General features: G+C 37.7%; 1 protein-coding gene across 1 annotated transcript in view; it reads left to right on the top strand.

Annotated features, from left to right (window-relative positions):
- The first annotated feature begins 568 nt into the window (after positions 1 to 568).
- The window catches only part of LOC150087241 (receptor-type tyrosine-protein phosphatase mu-like), a 79,391-nt gene continuing 57,717 nt past the window's right edge, over positions 569 to 22,242 (top strand). Inside the window, exon 1 of the mRNA XM_090371096.1 lies at positions 569 to 929. The gene's annotated coding sequence lies outside the window, so the exon portion shown is untranslated. The remainder of the gene's footprint in view (positions 930 to 22,242) is intronic.

The raw sequence follows: 22,242 nt of genomic DNA on the forward strand, positions 1-22,242 counted from the left end.
AGAAGAGTTCGAGTTTGGTCGTCTGCTAATTTCTTTATCCATGCGCAGTTCTCCATTGGAGCGTGTACGTATTTGGCCAGCTTAATTACTGCGCTTCGTGGTGCCAGTTTCGTGCATCGCAAATGAAGTGATCCCAGAGTGATAACAGTCATTGCTCCTTCGGGACACTCTTAGGAGCAAATGAAGGTCGTTTATCTGGAAAAATAAACTTCGGTGGGCTTGGACAGAGGGTCCTCTTTCTGTGACATTTCTGCGAACAACAAACAAATTTGTAAGTTACACGACAGACAGCCAGATAAAGAGAGATAATGCGTCGAAGCGGCCTGCGAAGGCTTAAATTGAAAGAGGATGGACGCGTCAATGCACATCACCAGTTCGAGTCATGCTGTGGCCATTTGCCTTCCAGAACCGGTTTGCATCATGATGTACAGGTTTGCGTATCGCAATCATCGCCCTGGGCATGACCTGGCATTTTCTGTAACCATCTCACGGTATTGTCAGGTGGTTTGCCATGGTGGAACATTTCTCTCTATCTCTTTCTCTCTCATTCTTCCGGTGTGGGTGTTGTGTTTGATACAGTGGCATTGCAGCGTCATTGTGTCTATGTATGTGTGTTCGTGCTTGTGTACGTTCGTTCTTTCCACATGTGGGGGTTGGTCTGATACATGCGTGTCGCTGTTACTACTGGAGTAGCGGAACTTTCGTAGTGGCGCGCCCTGGAAACGCGTGGTGGACGCCTAGTGCTGTCGACGCTGCTTAGAACTGTGTGACTGCTGTTTTTTTTTTTTCTTCTTTTTTTTTTTCTGAGTGTGTGGATGCGAAAAAAGGAGAGCTCGTCGTCAGGTGGTGCTGATGAGCGCTCAGTTCTCACCTGTTGATGTTCGGAGCGTTTTTGGCAAGATGAAGCGGGATTAGGACTTCTGTATTAGGTAAGCCTCTTGCCTATTGTGTGAGAGAGTGTGTGTGCGCTGTGCATTAGATGAAGCCACGAATTCAGACGCTTTCCAGGGTTGATAAAGGCGCCTGACACCTCATTTAACCCATTTCTCGGGGCACCGTAAGTGCACCGGATGCAAAACTTAGACCGACCTCAATGTTCCAATTGTGGCCGCTTTTGTTGGTGCTTTCGCAAACTTGGAGATCATGAACTCCGATTCGACGCTGCTACGGTGGATCGAAGATAAACCAGTACTGCCAGTAATGACGTATTTAATGTACCTTTATTAAACGAATTCGTTGACAACGTCGCTTTTACTGCGAATGAATTGCAAAGCAGTCCACGACATCTGTTGTTATTGTCTTAAATATTATCCGCATGCGTAGTTCATATGCTTTGGGAATTGCCGAGTGCAGTTAGAATCAAAGTATTTACCTTTTTAAACAGTCCAGGTGGAGGGCCAATACACATTAAACAACACGCAGATTAGCAAAGTGTATTAAGATATTAGAACGCATTACTAGAAATCCCCCGTTTTCAGCGACATAGTCCCCCCGAGTTCCTATCTTCAACAAAGGGGATAATTAAAACATTGGAGGCACAAAAGATGACCTCCACCTCCTGCGGTTATACGTCAAGGCGGAGGATGGCAGCCATTAATGAGAATTGTACTACGTTTCGTAAGTATTTGAATTGGCCACCATTCTTAACATCTTTTACGCAGAACTCTCATTCTCCGAAAAGAGGATAGAAAAGGTTTAATTAGTTCGACTCGAACGGAGAGCAGACAGACAGATAATACGAACAACATTCTTCACACTCTCCGGCAATAACTACATTGGCAGTCATAAATATAAATGATATAAATTCTAGCTGATGTAATTCAAAACTGAATTTTTTTTGTGTGTGGCTTCATCAGAACGAGGACGGAAAGAACGGACAACGTTTGAAATTTGTAAAATGGAGACAAACTTCTTACAAAGTTTGTCTGCGTCACATTTCAGATGGAATCATTTCTGAGTCTCGAGCTTCAATCTAAGAGATTTAGTATCCTTCTACTAAAATCGGGTGGGTTCTGATCCGATTTAATTGATAAAAATCGATCACGCGATATTTTTGAACGATGACCTTAAAGATTGCTTGTCCTGTGTACGGCAAATTAAACAAAATGGGAAAATATGGTCAGCTGGTGAGGAAAAAATAATGTACATTCCAACAGAGTAATAAAATTTGAATAAATTAATGAGGGAGTCATTAGCCTCCGAGAAGATGCCCTTGGACTCCAGAAGCTAACTGAGGATAGATAAAGAGGGTTCGGTAACTATAGGCCAGTGAGTTTGACTTCTGTGATAGGGCAGCTCTTGGAGTCTATGGTTAAAGATGCGATTGAGGGCCATCTCGACAGCAAAGGCATCCTAAATAGATCCTAGCAACGGTTCTTTAAAGGAAGGCCGGACTAATCTGATAAATTACTAAGATTCAGGCATTATTAGTGCAGGTAACTAAACATTATCATTTTGATATTATACATCCATCCATACTTTAGCTTTTGATATCCCTCATGGAAGCCGCTATACAAATTCGAAGAAACTGAGATTACTGGCACTGTAAGGTAATACGCTACGGGAGCTAGGGGAAGAGGAGCTAAAAGTGGTTCAAGCTGAAAAAACTTAGGCGTTACCATTCAATCTAACATGAAATTTTCTATGCAGTGTAAATAGGCGTCTAGGAAGGCACATGGTGTCCTGTCTATGATTTATAGGACCTTTTCTAGTAGGGAGAAGGACGTCATTGTTCCTCTAAACAAGACGATGGTTAGACTCATTTAGAATTTTGCAATCAGGACTGGACATCGCACCTAAAAAGGGCAGAACTTCTGGAGAGGATTCAAAGAAGGGCAATCAGATTTAGTGATGAGTGCAAAGTGATGCACGGGTTAGATGTGCAGACTACAAAGTTTGGCAACTTGACATCTAGGGAGGAGATCTGTTCTCCCTCGTAGGTGAGACAAAAATATAAAACCTCGGTGATTAACAGCAGACTGGATCTCACAAAGTTCACCTATGAGCAGATGGTTGCCGAATACTGGAATAAATTGCTTCCCAACGTCGCAAAGGCAGTGATTCCAGCTAATTTAAAGCTAAATTAAATGATTACATTGTACAAATGAAAATAGTATAAATACGGTGGTTATTATTTATTTTATCTTTTATATCCTTGCAATATCTGGCTTTACTAATACTAGATCGCTAACAGACATTGTGAAACTGAGGGTAATAGAAGTACCATCAGTTTCACTATGTTCGCATCCCATACTTGATGGGTTAACATGAAATTGTCTGATTCCACTAGTTTCAGGGTGGCCATATAGTGTAAGGAGCAGTATTTAAGATTTGGTTATTCGTGAGCAAAAGGGTTCAAATCGCGCCCTCAAAACTTTTGCTTCAATAAAAGTCAGACCGATCCATTTGGACGGTTTATAACTATCCAATTTATTTGTAAGACTATTTGATACTTATATTTTAATTAGTTCAATTTTATAGTTTTTATTAATTACTGGATCGTTTTATAAATTAAAATCTGCACAAAATGTGAAAGGAGATTTATCAAGTTTCATTTTGAAAACCGTACTTGAAATCATTTCCATCATTTAACAGCTATTTAAAATCGAATAATTAACTCATTTAGTATTGTGATGTGTCATGGAATACCGTGGAAGCATTTCATGACACCATTACAGTAGAGGTTTTCCGTATATCATTAATGTACGGGTACATTAACGATATACGGGAAATGTCAACTGTAATGGTTAATCAGAAACTTGGGACTATTCCACTGTTTCGCGCAACAGTGCTCAGTAAGAGCTGTCTTCTGTCAACATCCTAAAAGACACCAATCATGGTTATTTAGCAAGGTAGAGCAACCTCGCAATAGTACTTTGTTCTAATTGGCGGAAAGATCATTTTGAAATACTTTTACAGATGCCACAAGTTAGTGACCTCTCGATTTGTTAATCATTTCAATTTAATTTTAGTAAACTCTTCCTATATGCAACGGACGCTGTGTGATTGGTAAGTACACTGTTTATAGCAATCAGCGGTAGTCACCTTTCTGAAATACAATCTCTGCCTGAACCATGTTTTTCCTAAAAGCAGCGAATAATTTTTACTACAGAAAACTGAAAAATACAGTAATTAGAATCGTTTTCGTCATAAACTGAATAATGTGAACACATCGTTTTAAGCCCCTGCTAATTGAACCATAATCTGTCCGACAATAACGATTATATATCAAATTTTCTTCAGTAAATTTGTTGGCAGATGATTGGGCTAATTCCTCCTAAAGAGGCGTTGCTAATTTTGAGTTTTTTTATATATATATAAAACCTTTGCCCCTGTAGAACTATTAATTTTGAACTACGATCTTGACGATGTTTATATAATAAAATTGCTTAACTATTTGCTTGGGCGAAAAAATAAAAAGTACTTCCAGTTTCTCTTTTGCGTTCAACCTCATCGCATTCGAATGCAGTAGTTGAAAATATTTCACAACGACTGGGAATAAATTTAATCCTAAAAATTGTTTTGAGTTTTTCCTTAACTTCTCTAGAATTTTTAGGGCCATTTTGGGACTAAACGTGAGGTTGGTTAAAGGTAATTAAGTGCAATTTTTGAAAACAGACCAAAGTTGTAAACGACACTACGTACAGCAGCCTTGTTGTGGATTTTGATCGACGAGGTGTTTATCGAAATCACGCTCGGATGGCTGGAGTAGCCCAAATAATGTTCTTTAAGAACATTATTTGGTCAGAAGGATCCATTTCACCACAGAAAGCCAACAATCGTTGATAAACTGGAGGAACTTATCAAGAAAGTAACTGGGCATGCTCCTGTGGACTTCAAGGTTTAGCGGTAAATGCAGCAGTCAGACAGAAGGGGCTGTTGACATTGCAATGTTCAGATTCAAATGTGTAAAGAAAATTATTATGAAATTGTCTAACAAATATTGCTTGATTAAACCTTTTATGAGGTATAGTAACTCCAAAGATGCGTTTTTGTAAAATTAGTGTGTAAATCCGCATTACACTCGCATTTTTACACTTTTGATCATAATGGCGTGGCTATTTTACTCATTAATTTTTTAATTGGACAATGCCGCTTTCAGATCGAAGTTTCGCTGCAAACTGCGGAATTTTTGGTGGAATATTTTTATGACATTTCTTGGAGAGGTAGAAAAGTAAAGTAATTTTAAAATTCCACAAAATTATAAATTTTAAACGTTGCTTATAAGAATATACTGTGTATTATAAATAACATTACAACTTTAAACCATTTATGATGTTTAATGAACGTATTATAAACGTATCATAAAGAGTAAGATCGTCCGAAAAAATTGAAAATGATAAGGAGCACGGCATTGTCAAAGAAAGTGAGGAAGGATACCTTATTTCAAGCAATGGACACAGCAGAATTTATTCTAAGCAGTGTTCAACTGAATACAACAGTGTTCAGGGAGCTTTTGATTGCTCCCTTCCGTGAATCTTTTTACGGTGACACAAAACACGAAAGACAGTGTAACCTACAATACTCTAGATTGTTTGTGGGATGAAGATTAAGAAGACAGAAGATACCTATCGACGGTACAAAGGAGATAATAAAGGGTGCAGAGAAGGGCAACCAGATTGGTGAAGGAAACAAAAGGGTGGCCTCACCAAGAAAGGTTCCAGTTCTGCAAACTGTACTGTCTGGAGACTAGGCACCTGCGGGGAGATCTGATTGAGGTGCTTAAGACCTTGAATGGATTGAGTAAGCTCAAGCTGATGGGGTTCTTCCTCTTGCTCAGACTACACACATAAGGAGGCATAAATTCAAATTGAGGAAGGATGATTACTGGATAGACGTGGGGAAGTTTGTCTTGAGCCAGTGGGTGGTTGACTCGTGGCACAAATTTCCACCTGTCCTTGTGGAAGTGGGTGGTTTGAATAAATCCAAGGAAGAAGTAAACAAATTCTTGACGAGTACGGATGGGTGAAGTGTGAAAGTTTTTTTGTTTTTTTTTTTTGCTGATGCTCTATAAAGTTTCATCATTTACCACTACTAATACCTCTTGGCACTGAACGCGATCATTGGACATCAATTTCTGTTGATTGCAATTTACACAAAATACACATGAAGGAAGGTTTTTTCCATAAAATAGAAGTAGAAGGGACGATTGTCGTTGACAAAAAATTAATTCTGTAAGTCTGAAGCTGAACTGTGAATGGTTATTGACCAGTTGAAGAATATGTTCGGCCTGGTATAATTACATATGCTCATTCAGTGGCCCAAGGAAAAAGGAATACAGGAAGTAAACGTCTGCACAACAAGATATGAGTCTGTAAGTGAGCGCTCATTCATTTACCCGATTTCATCTATTTTGGATACAGTCAGGCCAATTAATATTTAGGAGCACCGCCACCACCAAAATGTCCCCGATGAAGGGAAAGTAATATTTGTGACATGCCAACGAAAGTGAGAAAAGTGTTAGAATTGAAGATTATTCCTAGCAAAGACTGCATATGATGTTATCAAAAAATTTGACATTGTTCAGGATGAGCCTCCTTGGAATAGCACTTTTTCCGAGAATTAAAGCACGACTGGGTTTTAGAACGATTCAATTTAAAGCTTTTTTCTCCCCAAAAATAACTACTAGGCTGCGGTGGCTGATGGTGAAGCGTGAAAGTAGAGAAGTTTACATGACCGTGGTTCAAGACCGCGTGATTACTAAATGCAGCAATTTTTTTGCGTTCTCTCTTTATCTTGTGCACTGCTCTAATCTTATGTTGTCGTCCAGGAGTATAAACAGAAATCTGATTTACGCTTAACACAATACATCGCCAGGAGGTACCCCACAGGCTGTAGAACTGTTGCCTGTCAAACTGAGTGCATACCTCATGCTTCCCTAGCTCGTTTGATGAACTGTCTAAATTGTTAACCTATTTTAGATAACACTTAACTTTCCATTATCATCGTTTTTTTTTATCGCAACCCCTAATTTCCTTATTATAATACCACTAACTGTTATTGATGTACCTTTTACTTGTGAAACCTCTAGCCTCTGTAGGCCGTGACGAGTATTTATTGCTCGCTGACGAGATTATCTATTTTATTGATCATCGGCATTTAAGGAACTAATGATTGATATCTGAGAATTTCTGGATGTTTCAGTATTTCAAGGATTGTCGAACTGCAAAGTGGAGTGGAACGTAAATGTACTGTCATCAACAAAACTGTGGATAGGAGTTCCACTTTGTGGAAGAAGGCGATTAATACACATTTCGCATGAAGGCTTGTTTAGCCTTCATGCCAAACAATCAGAGGCATTGGAAATGTTGAGAACAGCCATTTTACTTCTCCGTGACATTTGACCAAAGATGAATAACATAAGCCAAGAAAAAAGATATGATTAGTGGATCAAAACTGACGAAATTCCTATTGGAAATCGTTTATCAGCTGGATGGTTTAAAAACAGTGCATGAGTTGGCAGTTGATGGATTTATCCATCATCTGCAAAAGACTTAACAAGTCCAATAAGACGATGATTAGAAGAGGACTTAACACCTTCTTAGGAACTGGGCTGGAGAAAGCAAATTTCCAACCAGAAGAATTTTTTCCGTCCATTTATTCCACAGGTGTGGAATATATGGACGGAAAAAATGCAATACAAAGTGGAGTTAACTTAGGAGCATAAGTTTTAAGAAACAAGTGGAAAAATTCGCTTAGGACCTGACGCATTCATGGTATGAAAATTATTCCGGGTTCTTCTAACAACTCTCTATCAGAAAAACCAAGGAAAGCGTTCAATATGGTAAGTAAAGATTTATCAAAATTACTAACACAAGCCAGGAAAATGGATAAACGCCATTATTTGGATATGAAGCACGTTTCTTATTCTTAGACTTTTCAGAATCGAGTTTGGATTCAGTAATAGCTGCTTAAACTCTTGCAAACTTTGATGTAGACAGAAAATGACACCGGATATTTGGATTCGAGCCAATTGCGATATGTTATGTTCTTTTCTTGAATAGCCTTAGCACAATGTGGTTTCTAAAGAGCGAAAATTTGGAAATTTTTAAGAGAAGGAGTAAATTGAAGAACAAACCATTTCCTCCCGACAAGAATTATGTCAGTTACATAACTTAAGAAATATTGGGATTGAGTTAAATTAGATGTCTGTTAAGCGTCAAAGCAACTAAGTTATGAATCGTCAGTATATTCTGTCTATAATTGCGTGCATTCTTCTGTCGGTTTGTTTGCTGGATGAAAAAAATATCATTGACTGAATCGAATTCGAGCCTCTTCCACTCGATGTGGAAGGGCGGCGATTATAACCATTATGCTAATCGCGAGGTCGGAGTATCTGGATCAAAAGAAACTGTAATTCAAATCTGCATCACTGCAACGGCAAACGATGACAGGCCAAGAATGGACATGCGACAGAGGTTCGAGTGGAGAAGAGATCATCACCAAGTTGTTATCTGAGATATCTACAGAATAGCTAATCCTTTGAAGGGCTGTTAGTGAGGAAAACAAAGAGTGTTGCGGATTTTTTTGGTAGGATTGTCTTTCATTCTTGTAGTAAATGAACAAGTTGTGTGAGGCCATTAAGAATAGGAAAAGCTTTACTTCTATTAAGATCGATCAATAATAGAATTGATGTATAAGAGTTAATATCACCAAGAAAACTACTTCATTGTCAAGTTAAGTTAAATTTAAGAAAGTCAGGTTTCAAACAAAGAAAGTCATAAAGTTCAGAGTGATTTGAAGAGATGGGAAAATGACAGAAACAACATATGAATTTAAGAGAACGGGATAAAGAGATTTTAAGCCAGAGGAGATTCCAATTAGGAAGTCATTGACAAAGAATATCAGAGCTGACATATGCACATGTACCATCTTTAAAGCAAATGAAATCAGAACGAATAATTAGGAAAACTACGACGAGTGGTTTTAGGTAACCGTTAATTTAATGAGAATAATAGCAAAGCTTAACTCACCTCAAATAATTCGCTTAGTTGTATGGTGTTTAAGGCAAAGTTGTGGAAATTCAATTAAGTTGAATAGAAAAGAATTATTTAAAAATAAAATGAGTAGAGATGACTAAAAACGATTATTAAAAATGGCTTTATTTATTAGTTCTTCACAGTTTCAACAATTCATATAGGACAACCAAAGGATGAGGTGGTACACTTCTCCCTTTGGGCAAAATTTTAATTACAGGTTTTTAATAATCTCTACTCTATTTAATTTTTAAATAATTCCATTTCTATGCAACTTAATTTAAATTCCACAACTAATCGGATTATTTGAGTTGAGTACCGTCAGTTAAGCTTTGCTATTATTCTCATTAAGTCGAATTTCATAACGGTACATTAAGAAGTTCTATCAATTAACTAAGTAACCGTTAACTGAAGTTTGAACTCACGGTATAGCAGTTGCTGTAGTAAGGCTTTAGACGCATCAGCAACTTAGACCACACTGCGCCGTATATAACCTGTCTGTAAATTGTGTGTGTTCTGTGGTGGATCTGTTGTTTGCTGGACAAAAAACCATGCTACCGTCACCTGTGACCGACTAATTCAGCCACGTTTTCAAAAAGACCCATAAAAGACCCTTGCGCCAATGACCGGATTCGAACTCAGGTCTTATCCACTCGGTGTAGGGAGGACGGTGACTATACCAACTGTGCTACACAGTTCATATAATCACCGTCTCAGGCGAGAGCTGCATGGGTTTTTTCTCCCGGAAGGCCTGGTTTTTTTATCCAATAAAACAGCAAACCCCGACGAATAGATGCAATTACAGGCACAATATACCGAGGCCGACAGACTTAACTATGCTGGCACTTACACACAGCTGACCTGTCCTAACCAATTACTCCTGCCTAGTTTTGGTACTGGATTTAGGTAACACAATCGCAGGTAGTAAATTTATTACCTAATGATCAATCTAAATAAGATATGGTTCTAGGACAAGACGTGAGGCGTTATCAATAACATACGGAAATTGCCAGTAGGAGAAACTGATGGAAACGGATGATTCTATTGTACATGGTGTAGAGAAAGTCCCGTAACTTCCTAAAACTCAATTCGCCATAAATATTGATGCTATTTACATGTTTTAATTGGTTTCGCCGTAGCCGAGTGGTGGTCAGGCGCCAGAGTGCATAAGTACACGGGCTTTGAGTGACAGGGGTGTGAAGCCCGTGACTGCTAAATACGGTGCTGTTTTCTTGTATTTTCTCTATCCTGTGAACTCCTCTGACTATGTAGTCATCCCGGATTCGAACCAGAGAATTTTATTTATCTATCTGTCTGTCTAAAATGCATTATACACACAATGTCCTGTTGTCGGTTCCAGCTTTTACACAAACGTTTAACGAATTAGTGGCCTTCCACTGGGGTCCATTTTATAGAAGCAAATGCGTGATAATTTATCCGCTTATTTCTGAATCTAAGGGAACTTCTTGTATACTGTATGAGTATTCTATAAGCATATACTATATCCAGAGTAGAAAGCCAATGCTGATTAAATTTCTTTAATGGTTGAAAAAAAAAAAAAAGAAAAAAACTCGCTTGCCGGAGTTGTTAAAGTTGTTGTTTGCTGAGCTGTTTTTCGGATAGGTGACGAAACAATGAAAGCCATGTGGAGTCAGTATATATAGCATCTTCAAATTTCACGTACTCTATGGATGATTTACAAGATGAAGGGAAAAAAAAAACCCCTCCCTCCGAGACTGACTGAATAGGCCAGTACTTGAAACCAGTTTAGAACCCTGACGTTAGAAACAAATAACTGCGGCTGGCGAGGAATCGAACTGAAGCCTTTCCTAATAGAGGGAAAGATGGTGCTAGCCAGTATGCTGTCATGGAAGACCGTCGTTTCTATCGTACTTTACAAAACAACCACACAGGAGCATGCTTGTACGAGTCTTACCCCCTAGGGAGAGTCTAAAAAGTACTACAGCAGGGAGAGAAACAACAGGCGGCTCAAGATCACTCGTAAGGCTTTCTCCCATTGTGCCAGAACGTATTGAAAGCCAAGTGACTCGTCATGAGCAGCTAACTGTTTTTCCCCACATTATAACTGACAAGCGAGGGCAAGAAGTTTTGAAAATATAAAAGTTTAATAAAGCGACCTCATTTTGTTTTGCTAACATAATATTTGTGCAAACTCGTCAGAATTTAGCTTGAATGGGGCATAATGTTTAAAGAGTTTGGAATACTTTCACGCTAATTACTATTCTCAAAACACTCCTACAGTTATATTTTTCCCTTTGTTTTCTTAATATCAAGAACTCTTTTTTTTTTTTATTGATGACAGGAAAGAGTGAAAACAGCAATAACGGCTACAGATGTGCACAGGATAAAACCATGTTTTTGATGAATCAATACAAAATTTATGGTCTTTAATACGAACCCGCAGTCGGGCCTCTCGTCAGGGGCTGTTTGCTTCCGAGGGGATATGTTTCCCGTCGTTTCGGCTACCATAAAACTGCCATCTTTCCCATCAAATACAATACTGAAAATCTAATGCGAAAGGTCATATAGCATCCGATAGGAAAATACGTAAATTGTCACGATAAAAGAATAATTTTGAGAGAGAAAAGAAAATAAGAAAAACAGGGAATTTGTATATAGCTTATAAACAAGAGAACTTGTAGAAAACACTTAAATTAGAACCGAATGCAAATATTGTGTACTATCGCGTGCGCGCACTTTTTTTTTTCTTTTAACTTTTAAATCACGTTATATACATTTCTGCCAACAAAGTTTTTATTGATTGAACACATAAGAAGCACGAATCATAGTATCGCTGACATAATTTATCTCTAGTTTTATCTAATTAATTTAGCAAATATTCAGCAGACAATTAAATTTCGAATTTAAGAAATCAATAGACCCGTTTGAATCATCAAAAACAACGGTGATTCGTAAAAAAGAAATGCTAAATAATATATTATAGTAATATCTACTCTCACGAAGGTCCTGATATTGAAATATAGGAACATTTGAAGTTTATTAAACCTGGCTTTCTAATTTTGAGTATACATTGCACTTACCATTTTGTTGAAGTAGTAAAACTCTTTTAGGGGAGGATAACAAGGGAATAAATCGATAGCTTCTCTCGATTCGGGGGAATTTGCTGAAATATAAAATAAAACATATTAGAGAAGACAGTGGCATGTTTCACATTCTCTAAAATTTCTAAAGGAATCTTGTAGTTCGCTTTGTGTAAGTGTGTCATTTTAAACAAAAAGACACCAGTAGAGTAAGATTAAAATTTTAGTAACTTACTATTAAATATAAACATTTGTTTAAACTTGGTAACGTGATTAAATCTGGATAAAACGGACTACAGACTTAGTGAATCATTTTCAACTATTGAATTACAACAGAGATCTTTGTTGAAGGTTTTCCCCTGAATGATTTGAAATGTTGCAGATTCTTCATTTCACAAACTGTATAAAATGAATATCAGCTCAGATAACGCGAATAAGCATGGACGAGTGGAGCCGCATGGCTTGTCAAAAATGAACATTTTTTAAAATATAATTCTTTAAAAAAACTTGTTATCTACAAGATAAAATGAACCAGTCCAAAACTTTATTACTGCTTGGGAGTGCGTTCTCTGTGACTGTATAAAAAGGTGCAGGAGCTGAGAACCTTTTCCAGTATGTTGAAAATAACGCGTATGCCACCTAGGGGCAGATATAGAAGATACCAGAATGAATAATTTCCTCCCCCTTAGTGATCCACGCTCGGCATTTATGCTAATACGCTTACAATAAAAAAAATAATAAATAAATGAAATTTCAGGTTTATAAAATAAATTTATATGGGTTAAAATATGGGCTTCCTTTCCTTTCCTAAAAGGCGGTAAATAACTGGCAGTAAAACACTGAAACCGGGTCATAATTTCTGGCAATAAAAGTAGAATTTAGACTTGATGTGTTTATTTAATTTCTGATTCTTAAAATCACTTGCAGATTATTTTTTTTTTTCTTACTGTGGCACGCGTGCTGCAGGTTCGCCACCTCTGGTTCCACAGCAAGTCTGCCAACCCTCAGAGGATGGAATAATCTTGTAGAACTCTTCAACTAGTGTTACAGTCGCTCTCAGGTGGAGGAAGAAAGGAGGACGCTCCTCCTACAAAGATAATCCGCGTTTATTACAAAGTATGCAAATCAACCTGTGAGATCACACTTGTGCAGAAAAAAAAAAATACACGATACAGATCTTATGTAGGCGCACTAGGACCCGAATAGTCGATGAGCTAGGAAATCCCAAAAACAACTAACGGATGTTATTTTACAAATAATTTCGATAACTGCCTACTGAGCTTATGCAAATAATTTCGATGATACTTTAAATCGAAGCCAATGAACAAACTTTTGTCTAAAACGACAAAAGTATTTTTACGATGTTCCATTAATATAAAGTACCACACTGTTGTGATAACTGCAAAATTACACGAAAAACAATGTCTAAAAAGTTGACCACCACTCAAATAATTCCCAATCGGAAATGAATAATAATAAATCCTCGATAGCAGGAAGCAATAATGGTCGGCGTACCTAATACGGGCACTAGAGAGAGATAGCGCGGAAGGATACGGCTTCCACTTCGAGACACTAAAGATTATTACTCCATCTACAATATTCTCTGCCCTCTTGGCTTATCTATTAATGTTTGACAAATTAACGAAACATTAGTTTGTTTCTAGTATTATGGAGTGGCATATAAGAGGACAATATTATCGTATGCAATAAAACAGCTAAAATCATGCAAGTTAAACTTGCGAATGGCAGAACCATTTTGTACAAACTTTCCTATTGAAGTCATGCAAAAGACATCATATCAATGATGTAAATCATTGCTTTTAGGCAATGGATATTGATGAAATGCTTAATTTATTTATAGTTAAATACTCCGGGTATTTAACCAGTATTCAAAGGAATATTTATTTATAGATAATAACTCTGTGTGTGTGTGTGTGTGTGTGTGTGTGTGTGTAGGCATGTTGTGGACCTCAATTTCATTCTGCTTCATTAATAATAAAACGCGCACCGATCAGCAAGTTCTGCCCTTAAAAGCATTTGCTACAAGGTCAGATAAAAAGAAGAAAAAACTGGGTGACCTCCAAATGATATTTTTGCGTAATCTTTTTAAGAGAGGGGGGGAGATAAAATATAATTATCACTTATTGTGTAGCAATATTACTGACTATTCTGTCCTGAGTAAAGGAAAAGGTTGTTTGAAAATATGCAGAAAACGTCGACTCTTCCTCTCTAACTGAAGTCTCATAAAAGTATGCGCACCACTTGTAAACCGCATAAAAATGAACTGCATGGCGCGTGCAGAAAAATACGTGTTGGATAGTGGGGAAAAGGGGAATCAGATACGGAATTTAATGACATATCACAATTTAAGATATAAATATAATTTTAACTTCTTTATTGGTAAAGGCAAAAGACGCAAGGAAGGGACTTTTTCTGCAAAATATATTTATATACGTTACTGTAAATGCCAGAAATCCGGTTAATCCAAGATTTGACCAATTTGCATTCGTAAAAGCCCGAAATTAGGATTTTTACCGAAGCGTTTTGGTAAATTCTAGGATTTACTAATTTGCGTGGGTAAAAGCAAGAAATATCACACTGTTTCCATTTATTACCACTCTGATACGGTAAATCCACACAACGGCAAGTTTGTTTTGGCAAAGGGTGATGAAGGTGATTTGTAAAAACCAAATCATTCAAAATAAGTTATTTCTTTAGGAAATTTTTCTTCGCATATTCTAGTGTAGAAAATAAACACAGAAATATAAACAGATACAACTGAATCCCTTTTTCACTTTACTCGCAATATAGTGGACATGGTACCCAGCAAACTTTAAGGGATCGCAGATATCTCCCCTATGCCCTTGTTTCAAAAACCGGAAAGTGCACGAAACAGAAAATTATCTTTGTGCTTTCTTTTCGTACTGTCCGATCATCTCTTTTCCGTTTTTATACAAGGGCATGGGATATCTGCTATAACCACAAGGTTGTCTGGCCAACATATTCACTATATCCTCCCCTATGCCCTTGTTTAACAATCGGAGGAGAATCACCAATGCGAAATGGGAAGCAATTATAATTTCCTGCTTCATTCACTTTTCCGATTTTTAAATAAGGGTAGGGGGGTGATATATCCATTATCCCCGCAAGGTTATTCGGATAACGTTCGCAGCGTCTAATATACAGTAATTCGTTCATAATTGAAAAGAATTTGCATGTGTGATTATCAAAACAGACTTTCACCAAGCGAGATGATAATATTATGATTTGGTGTATCAGAGTAGCAACAGGGCGAAATAAAGTGAAATCTGTTAATAATTCAGACTTTTACTAAATCGCTTTTTGGTAAAAGTCCGAATTTCTGGCTTTTGGCATTAGTAAAGGCACATGATGTAAAAAAGCAAGCTTATACAGCATCAGCCAAAAAAAAAAAAAAAAAAAAAAAACCTTGACGTTTCAGCCATCCAATTCGCTCCAAATGTTTGTTTAGTTCAGCCTTGAATTTATCTAAGCTGTCAACTTCACAACGACAGATCGAAGCTTGTTCCAGCAATCAACCACCCGCTGGCTAAAGACAAATTTCTGCATATCTATTCTACAAGCGTCTTTCCTCTATTTGTTTTTATGCCCCCTCAGGTACGGAATCTGAGCAAGAGAAAGAATCTCATTAGCATTGAGCATGCTCAACCCATTCAAGGCCTTATACACCTCAATCAGATCACCTCGCAGGTGCCCAATCTCCAGACGCTGCAATTTGCAAAACCTAAGCCTTTCTTGATTAGTGAATGGAACACTTTGTTCCATTCACTAATCTCGTTGCCCTTTCCTGTACTCGTTCTAGTAGTTCAACATCTTTCCTAAAATGAGGCCTCCAGACCTGTACGCAGTACTCATGGTGTGGCCTGACCATTGCATTACACAAAGGGATAATCATCTTATCCCTGCTAGCAAAATTCCTGTATATCATTGACAAGACCCTCATGAGCTACTCTTGCAGCCTGTCTGTACTGCTCACAAAACTTCACATCTGACTGTACAATTATCCCCAAGGTCTTTTTCATTCTCCACTACCCTGAGTGTAGTACTGCACAGTTAATATGTCATTCTGGGGTTACTACTACCCATATACCTCCGTAGCCAAGTGGTCAGGAGCGGGAGTGCAGTAGCACACGCGCTTTGAGTAGACCGGGGTTAAAGCCCCTGACTGCTGAATACGGTCGATCTGCCAACCCGCACTGGACCAGCGTGGCAGATTATGGTCCATTTCCCTCAGCATGAATTGTTGAGGAGGCTTCCATCCTGCAGTGGGTTGATAATGGCTGCACTTTACTTTTTTACTACCCATATACAGTACTTTACATTTGTGAAATGTTAAACCTCCTTTGACACCTTTCAGCCCATCTGCCCAACTTTTCTAGATCCTGCTGCAGCAGTGTACTGTCATTAGTGTCATTAACAACCCTACTAACCTTCGTATCATCTGCAAACTTGGACATTAAGCTTGATATGCCATCATCAATATCATTTATAAATACATAAAACAACAAATGGACCCAACACGGACCCCTGGGGAATTCCAATAATAACATTGTCCATAAAGAGCAGTGTCCATTGATTACCACTCTCTGTCTTCTCCCACTCAATCATCCTTTTATCCATTGTAGCAACTTACCCTTAATACCATTCTGCTTCAATTTGTACAGTCTTCCATGCGAAAAAGTATCAAGAACTTTCCTAAGATCCAAGTATATGATATCAAAATTATTTTTTGCAACCAGTTCCTTTTTGATCACATCACAGTATCCAATCGAATTGGTCAGACAAACTTCCCCTTAACAAATCCATGCTGTGTCTGAACAATAACTACAGCCTTGTCTATGCGATCCTGCAGTGCGTTAACCATTGACTTCATTATTTTCCATGGAACAGAAGTTAAACTAACTGGTCTGTAATTACTAGCGTCACTTTTCGATCCCCCCCCCTTTGTGAATTGGGGAAACATTTGCACATCTCCAGTCCGTGGGGACCTCCTCTGAGTACAAGGACGTCCTCATAATCATGGCTAAGGGCCTGCTTACTTTCTTTGCTACCTCCTTTAATATAACTGGATAGATCCCATCCACCCCATTTGTTATGTTTAACTTCAGCAATTTCTCCTCCACTTTACTTTTCAGTTCTTACAAAATCATTTAGCTCCCTGCCAGAGTTGGATAAACTTTTGGCATTCCCATCCCTGAGTAACTCCTCATTTGTGAATGTAGATGCAAAGTACTCATTCAGTTTGTCAGCTACCTGAGCAGAATCATCGACAGTCGAACTATTGATATCAATGGGACCAATCTGATTCATCCCCTTCCTTCTAGAGTTTACATCAGTAAAGAAGTCTTTACTGTTTTTCTCTGCATCCTTCGCCAAAGATTTCTCGTAATCTGCCTTTCCCTGCGTAACCTCCTTTGTCACTTGATTACAGACTATCTTATATCCACCTTATTAATTTGTGTGTCTCCTGTTAATGCATTTTTCTTTTCTGCCACGAGTCTCATTAGTTCATTTGACGTCCATTTGGGCCTAAACCTTGAAGAGCATTTCTTATTTAGCATGAAAAGCCTCGTAGCTTCCAAGATTACTTCCTCGAATGCTTCCCATTTAGAATTTGCTGTTGGTCCCACTGTACAGAATTCAAAAACTGTCTACCACTGTAGTTACCTTTATGAAAACAAAAACCCTTCCCTTTACCCCTGATGGTAGTTATCTCTTTGGGTATTTTGCATGAATAGGGCTGTCACCACTCTAACCTTAAAAATGAGGACATTTGGGCAGAAAAATACGGACTTTTGAGAACGCTTTTCCCTATTGTACCAAAACACACCTTACATTCTCTTACAGTCTTTTCAAAAATGCCTTTAATAACAGTTTATTATGATAAAAGGGTAATAAACACAATCATCGGCAAAGTAATAACGTGTTAAATATTTTAATTGATTATCTCAAATGTCTTAAATTAACAGAATTCACACTTACATTCTTATGCGGATTGCTTAACTTGTAAAAAAAAAAAAAAGGTACACAAAAAATTTACTTCTGATATGAATAAAAAAAAAATACTTTTATTTTTCTCAGCGTAATTTATTTGCTGGTCTCTAATTTCTTTTATATTTTCACACTGATGCAATTTTCTATGTAAATCTGTGTTTTTGGATAAATATGAATGGAAATCTTTACACAGCATATCACTGAAATCGAATTTTTTTAAGCATTAGTCCCTTAATAGAATCCACAGTAAACGAGTTTCTATCCTTAGACCACCACTGCATCCCCATTATTGAAAACAGTCTTTCAATAAAGGCATTATGTGGTGGTATGGAAAAGAAAAATTGAGCCATTATTAATAGCTCTGAGAAAAAAAACTCTTCATTCTTACAGTGGCTAAAATAATTAGCCCATCTTACATTACGAGGAACAGAAAAATCAGTATCCTTAATTTCCACTAATTTTTTTTTTAATTACAAAACTGCTCAAAGCACTTCACATCATCCACACAGACTCCTTTTGTATGAAGGTACCTAACTGTTGAAACCACGCTATCCCATTCAAGTTCATTTTTTTCTCTTAAAGACATCCACCTGAACGAATAAACTTCTTCCAGTGGTTTCAACCCCATGTCCAAGTATTCAGTGCATGATGAATATAAGTTCTGGATATTTCTTCTGAAAACTCAACATTTCTCTTTATATCCCTCTTGTCGCTTCTCCAACACTTCACTTTGAGGGAAATGAACTGACATCTTTCTGACAGAATATCCCTTACGGAAGCAAGAGCTTCAATAACTTCTATCAAAGAATTGTCATTCCTTTCAATGCTCATTATATGTGAATTGAAGACTGACATTACAGTTTGGTAATGTACAAAATAAGTTTCACTAAACTCACCTTCAAAGAAAAGTTTTAAAATCTTGGAGGGATTTTCTTGAGACAAAAAGAAAGACCTTAGGGCCGGATAAATGCTTATAATCCTTTCAATTGCAGATAATAGAGAAAGCCAGCGTGTTCTGTTATGATACAGAAGTTTTTTTTATAGGTAACCTCTGTAAATTCGCAGAATTTTTTTAGGTTTTCAATACGTACAGTGTCGACACTGAAATAATTCAAATCTTAAGAACAATGGAGTCAATATCTACATTAATTGCATCTGCTACATGCTGGATATAGTTATGAAGAATGTGGGCTGGGCAGGGCAGCCCACCCCCATTAGCCACTCCTCCAAACATGGTGTTACAATTATCTCCACCAAATACAATATTTCTTATCCAGGCCACTTTTACACAAGGTCTCATCAACATAGCCAGAAACAGTAGCTGCGGTCTCATCTGACTTGCTATTTAATTCTATTCGTTTTAACCTTTGAGCCACCATTTTTCTAGTCAAAATAATGCACAAGAATAGGGAAACTTTTCAGAAATCCATGATTAATGGCGTCAGTGGAAACTCCAAAAAACTGCACATTCTGCAGACTTGACAACTTCAGCTGAATTCACTGCTAAGACAGAGTTAATTATGGCTTCAGTCTTTGTTTTTGCACAAAATAACCTCCTATATCTGAATCAGAGCATATCGATTTTAATAATTCTGCTGTACAAGACATCGATTTATAGCTGCCGTGTGAAAGGCAAGGATTCCTTCAGCAACAAACTCTTGAATCAAGCCTTTTAGGGGCATTTACTAGAAAGTCCGTTATCTTGCTGCAAGATTTTTCTCTGCATTAAAATCTAACGTTCTTAGGTTTCTCTGAATTCATGTGGATGTCCAAATCATCTGAACCCTTGTTAGCAACCGAGATATAGCCTTCTGGACTGCAAACGATGCATTCCGCCTCCTCATCTATTCTTCCATTTCGAAAACCTGGATATTTCATCCTCAAGTCGTCAGTAAACGTGCACTTCCTTTTGGCATTATGTAAATTAAAGAATTATTTTAAATTTAAATAGTAGAAATAAGATTATTTGAAGAAGTGATTGATTATTTCATCAACTGATAATTAAGAAATATCGCGTACAAAAACTACGCTTACTCGTAAATAAATACGACGAATTGGAGCTGGACGTATCAAATTATTGTTTATACGAAAGAAGAATGGAAAATGTGAGATCCCTTAAAAACGTGGAATCGTAATTTTAATTTAGAATAAATTCACTTAATTAGAATGAATTTCTGGTAAAATAAATAACGAGAGAAAATTTATTTTGAATTGTCTACTCATCAAGAATGTAAAAGATAAAAAAAAAAAAGGAGTGAAAAAGCCAAACTGCACGAACAAAATTTCAACTCCGAACGGGTGATAAACTCCTCAATGTCTGATCTGCATTGTTTACAGCCGGAAGTTGAGGTTCATGAGATTTCTTCCGCAAAGCTGATTGGTAAAATTTGTAAGGCGTAAACCAATGATAAGTATCAGGAGATTTTCAAATTTTAAGAGCCAAAATTCCGGATATTTTCAAAATTTTAGAAATTCTTCAGAAATTCTTTCAGAAAATCGGAACAAGAGGACCGTATTGAAAATGTGGAATCTGCATGTTCCAAAGGATGCAGAAAAAAGGCTTAGAGGATCAGCTGGAGGCGAAGTGGATCGGATTATGCCAAGCATCAGACGTTACTTATATAGACTGTTTAAAATCAAATAAATAATGAATACTATCAGGTTTACTTTCAACAATTTTTTCACATTAAATCTTAACCAGCATCAAGTTCCAATTGGGAGGCAATTGAAGTATTGAGCTGAAATCTCTATTATTTGCAAAATGCCCAAATAAAACAAACTATCGCAAATTTTCTTAGATCGATTAACTTGAATAGCAGAAATTATCAAGGGGCAAAAGGGAATGAAACCAACTTTCCATTTAGAAACTGGAGGAGGGGGGAGAAACTGAACGCAACAAATGACCTGACAACGGAACAAGAGGACCGTATTGAAAATGTGGAATCTGCATGTTCCAAAGGATGCAGAAAAAAGGCTCAGAGGCTCAGCTGGAGGCGAAGGGAAGGGGAGGGAAGGCTGAATGTTGAAAACTCCCGGCTGAGCACCGTAACGTTGGTGGAATTTCCTCATAACAATCTCTGTGATAAGCAGATGAGATTCGCCATGCATAAATACAATTGTCTGAAAGACATTCACGCCGTTGAAGAGCTGGAATGACCTCAATACATAAAAGGGCAGGGAAACACCAACTTGGGTTGTTTAGAATTTGAACAACTCGAGTCGCTGAATTAAGGCCAAGACGGCACTGCGTGTTTTCTGATCGGTTTGTGCTTCCGGATAAAAGAAAAGATGACAACACAACCGATTAATTGGGGACAAAGTAGCGGGGATACATTCTGGCAGTGTAGATACAAACTTCGCTTAATGTGCAGTGAACGATCGATGAATGCGCGTCGCACTTAAAAAACAAAGTTTGCTCTGCGAGAAGTTTGGGCGGTGTAGCCTTCTCAAGGTGGTGCGCACAATCCTATGCGCATCGGGTTGCTACATATGCCGCAATTTATAAATACTTCGTAAGTTGTACATCTTTCGGGGCATCCTGTAAGTACTTCAAATATACCGGGCACTTTACAAACGCGTTTTGCCTTAATTTTTCGAAATAGCAACATCGCATTATTACTGCATTCAGAAGCACGTTTCTGCTTGGCTGTAGTTTAATTAAGTGAAATATCATGCGGGTCGTGCAAGGGAATAAGAACGTAATTTTCAACCTTATCAACGGTCACGAAGACAGGTGAAATGTTAGAAGAGTGGGGTGGCTAACTCACAAACATAAAAGACCTTATTTCCTTCAGAAATGACCACGAATTTTTCTTTCCGATCTTAATTCTTCAAACGATATATTTCTAACGTATTCATGTTTAGTTCTAGGACTGCAGGGGTATTTCCATTTTTTTTTTTTTTTTTTTTTTTTTTTTGATTTGGTAGTTGTTGGCGCATCGGCTTCTGTGGCCATATTGCACCTCCAAAGGTTTTTGCAGTACAGTGATCCAAGCCCGAGGCGGGAATCGAACCCGCGACCTTTGGGTTGCCGGGCAGGTACTTTACCCACTCGGCTAGCCCGGTCGGCGGGTATTTCCATGCAGGAGTTAAATTCGGTGAGAGTAAAAAGTCTCTCCATGGTTGAAAAATTAACGCGGGTGAAGCGCACGAATTTTGATTTGATATTCATC

Source organism: Mastigoproctus giganteus, chromosome 4, assembly GCF_048544385.1.
Source record: "Mastigoproctus giganteus isolate SK-2022 chromosome 4, ASM4854438v1, whole genome shotgun sequence".
In the NCBI taxonomy this organism is placed as follows: domain Eukaryota; kingdom Metazoa; phylum Arthropoda; class Arachnida; order Uropygi; family Thelyphonidae; genus Mastigoproctus; species Mastigoproctus giganteus.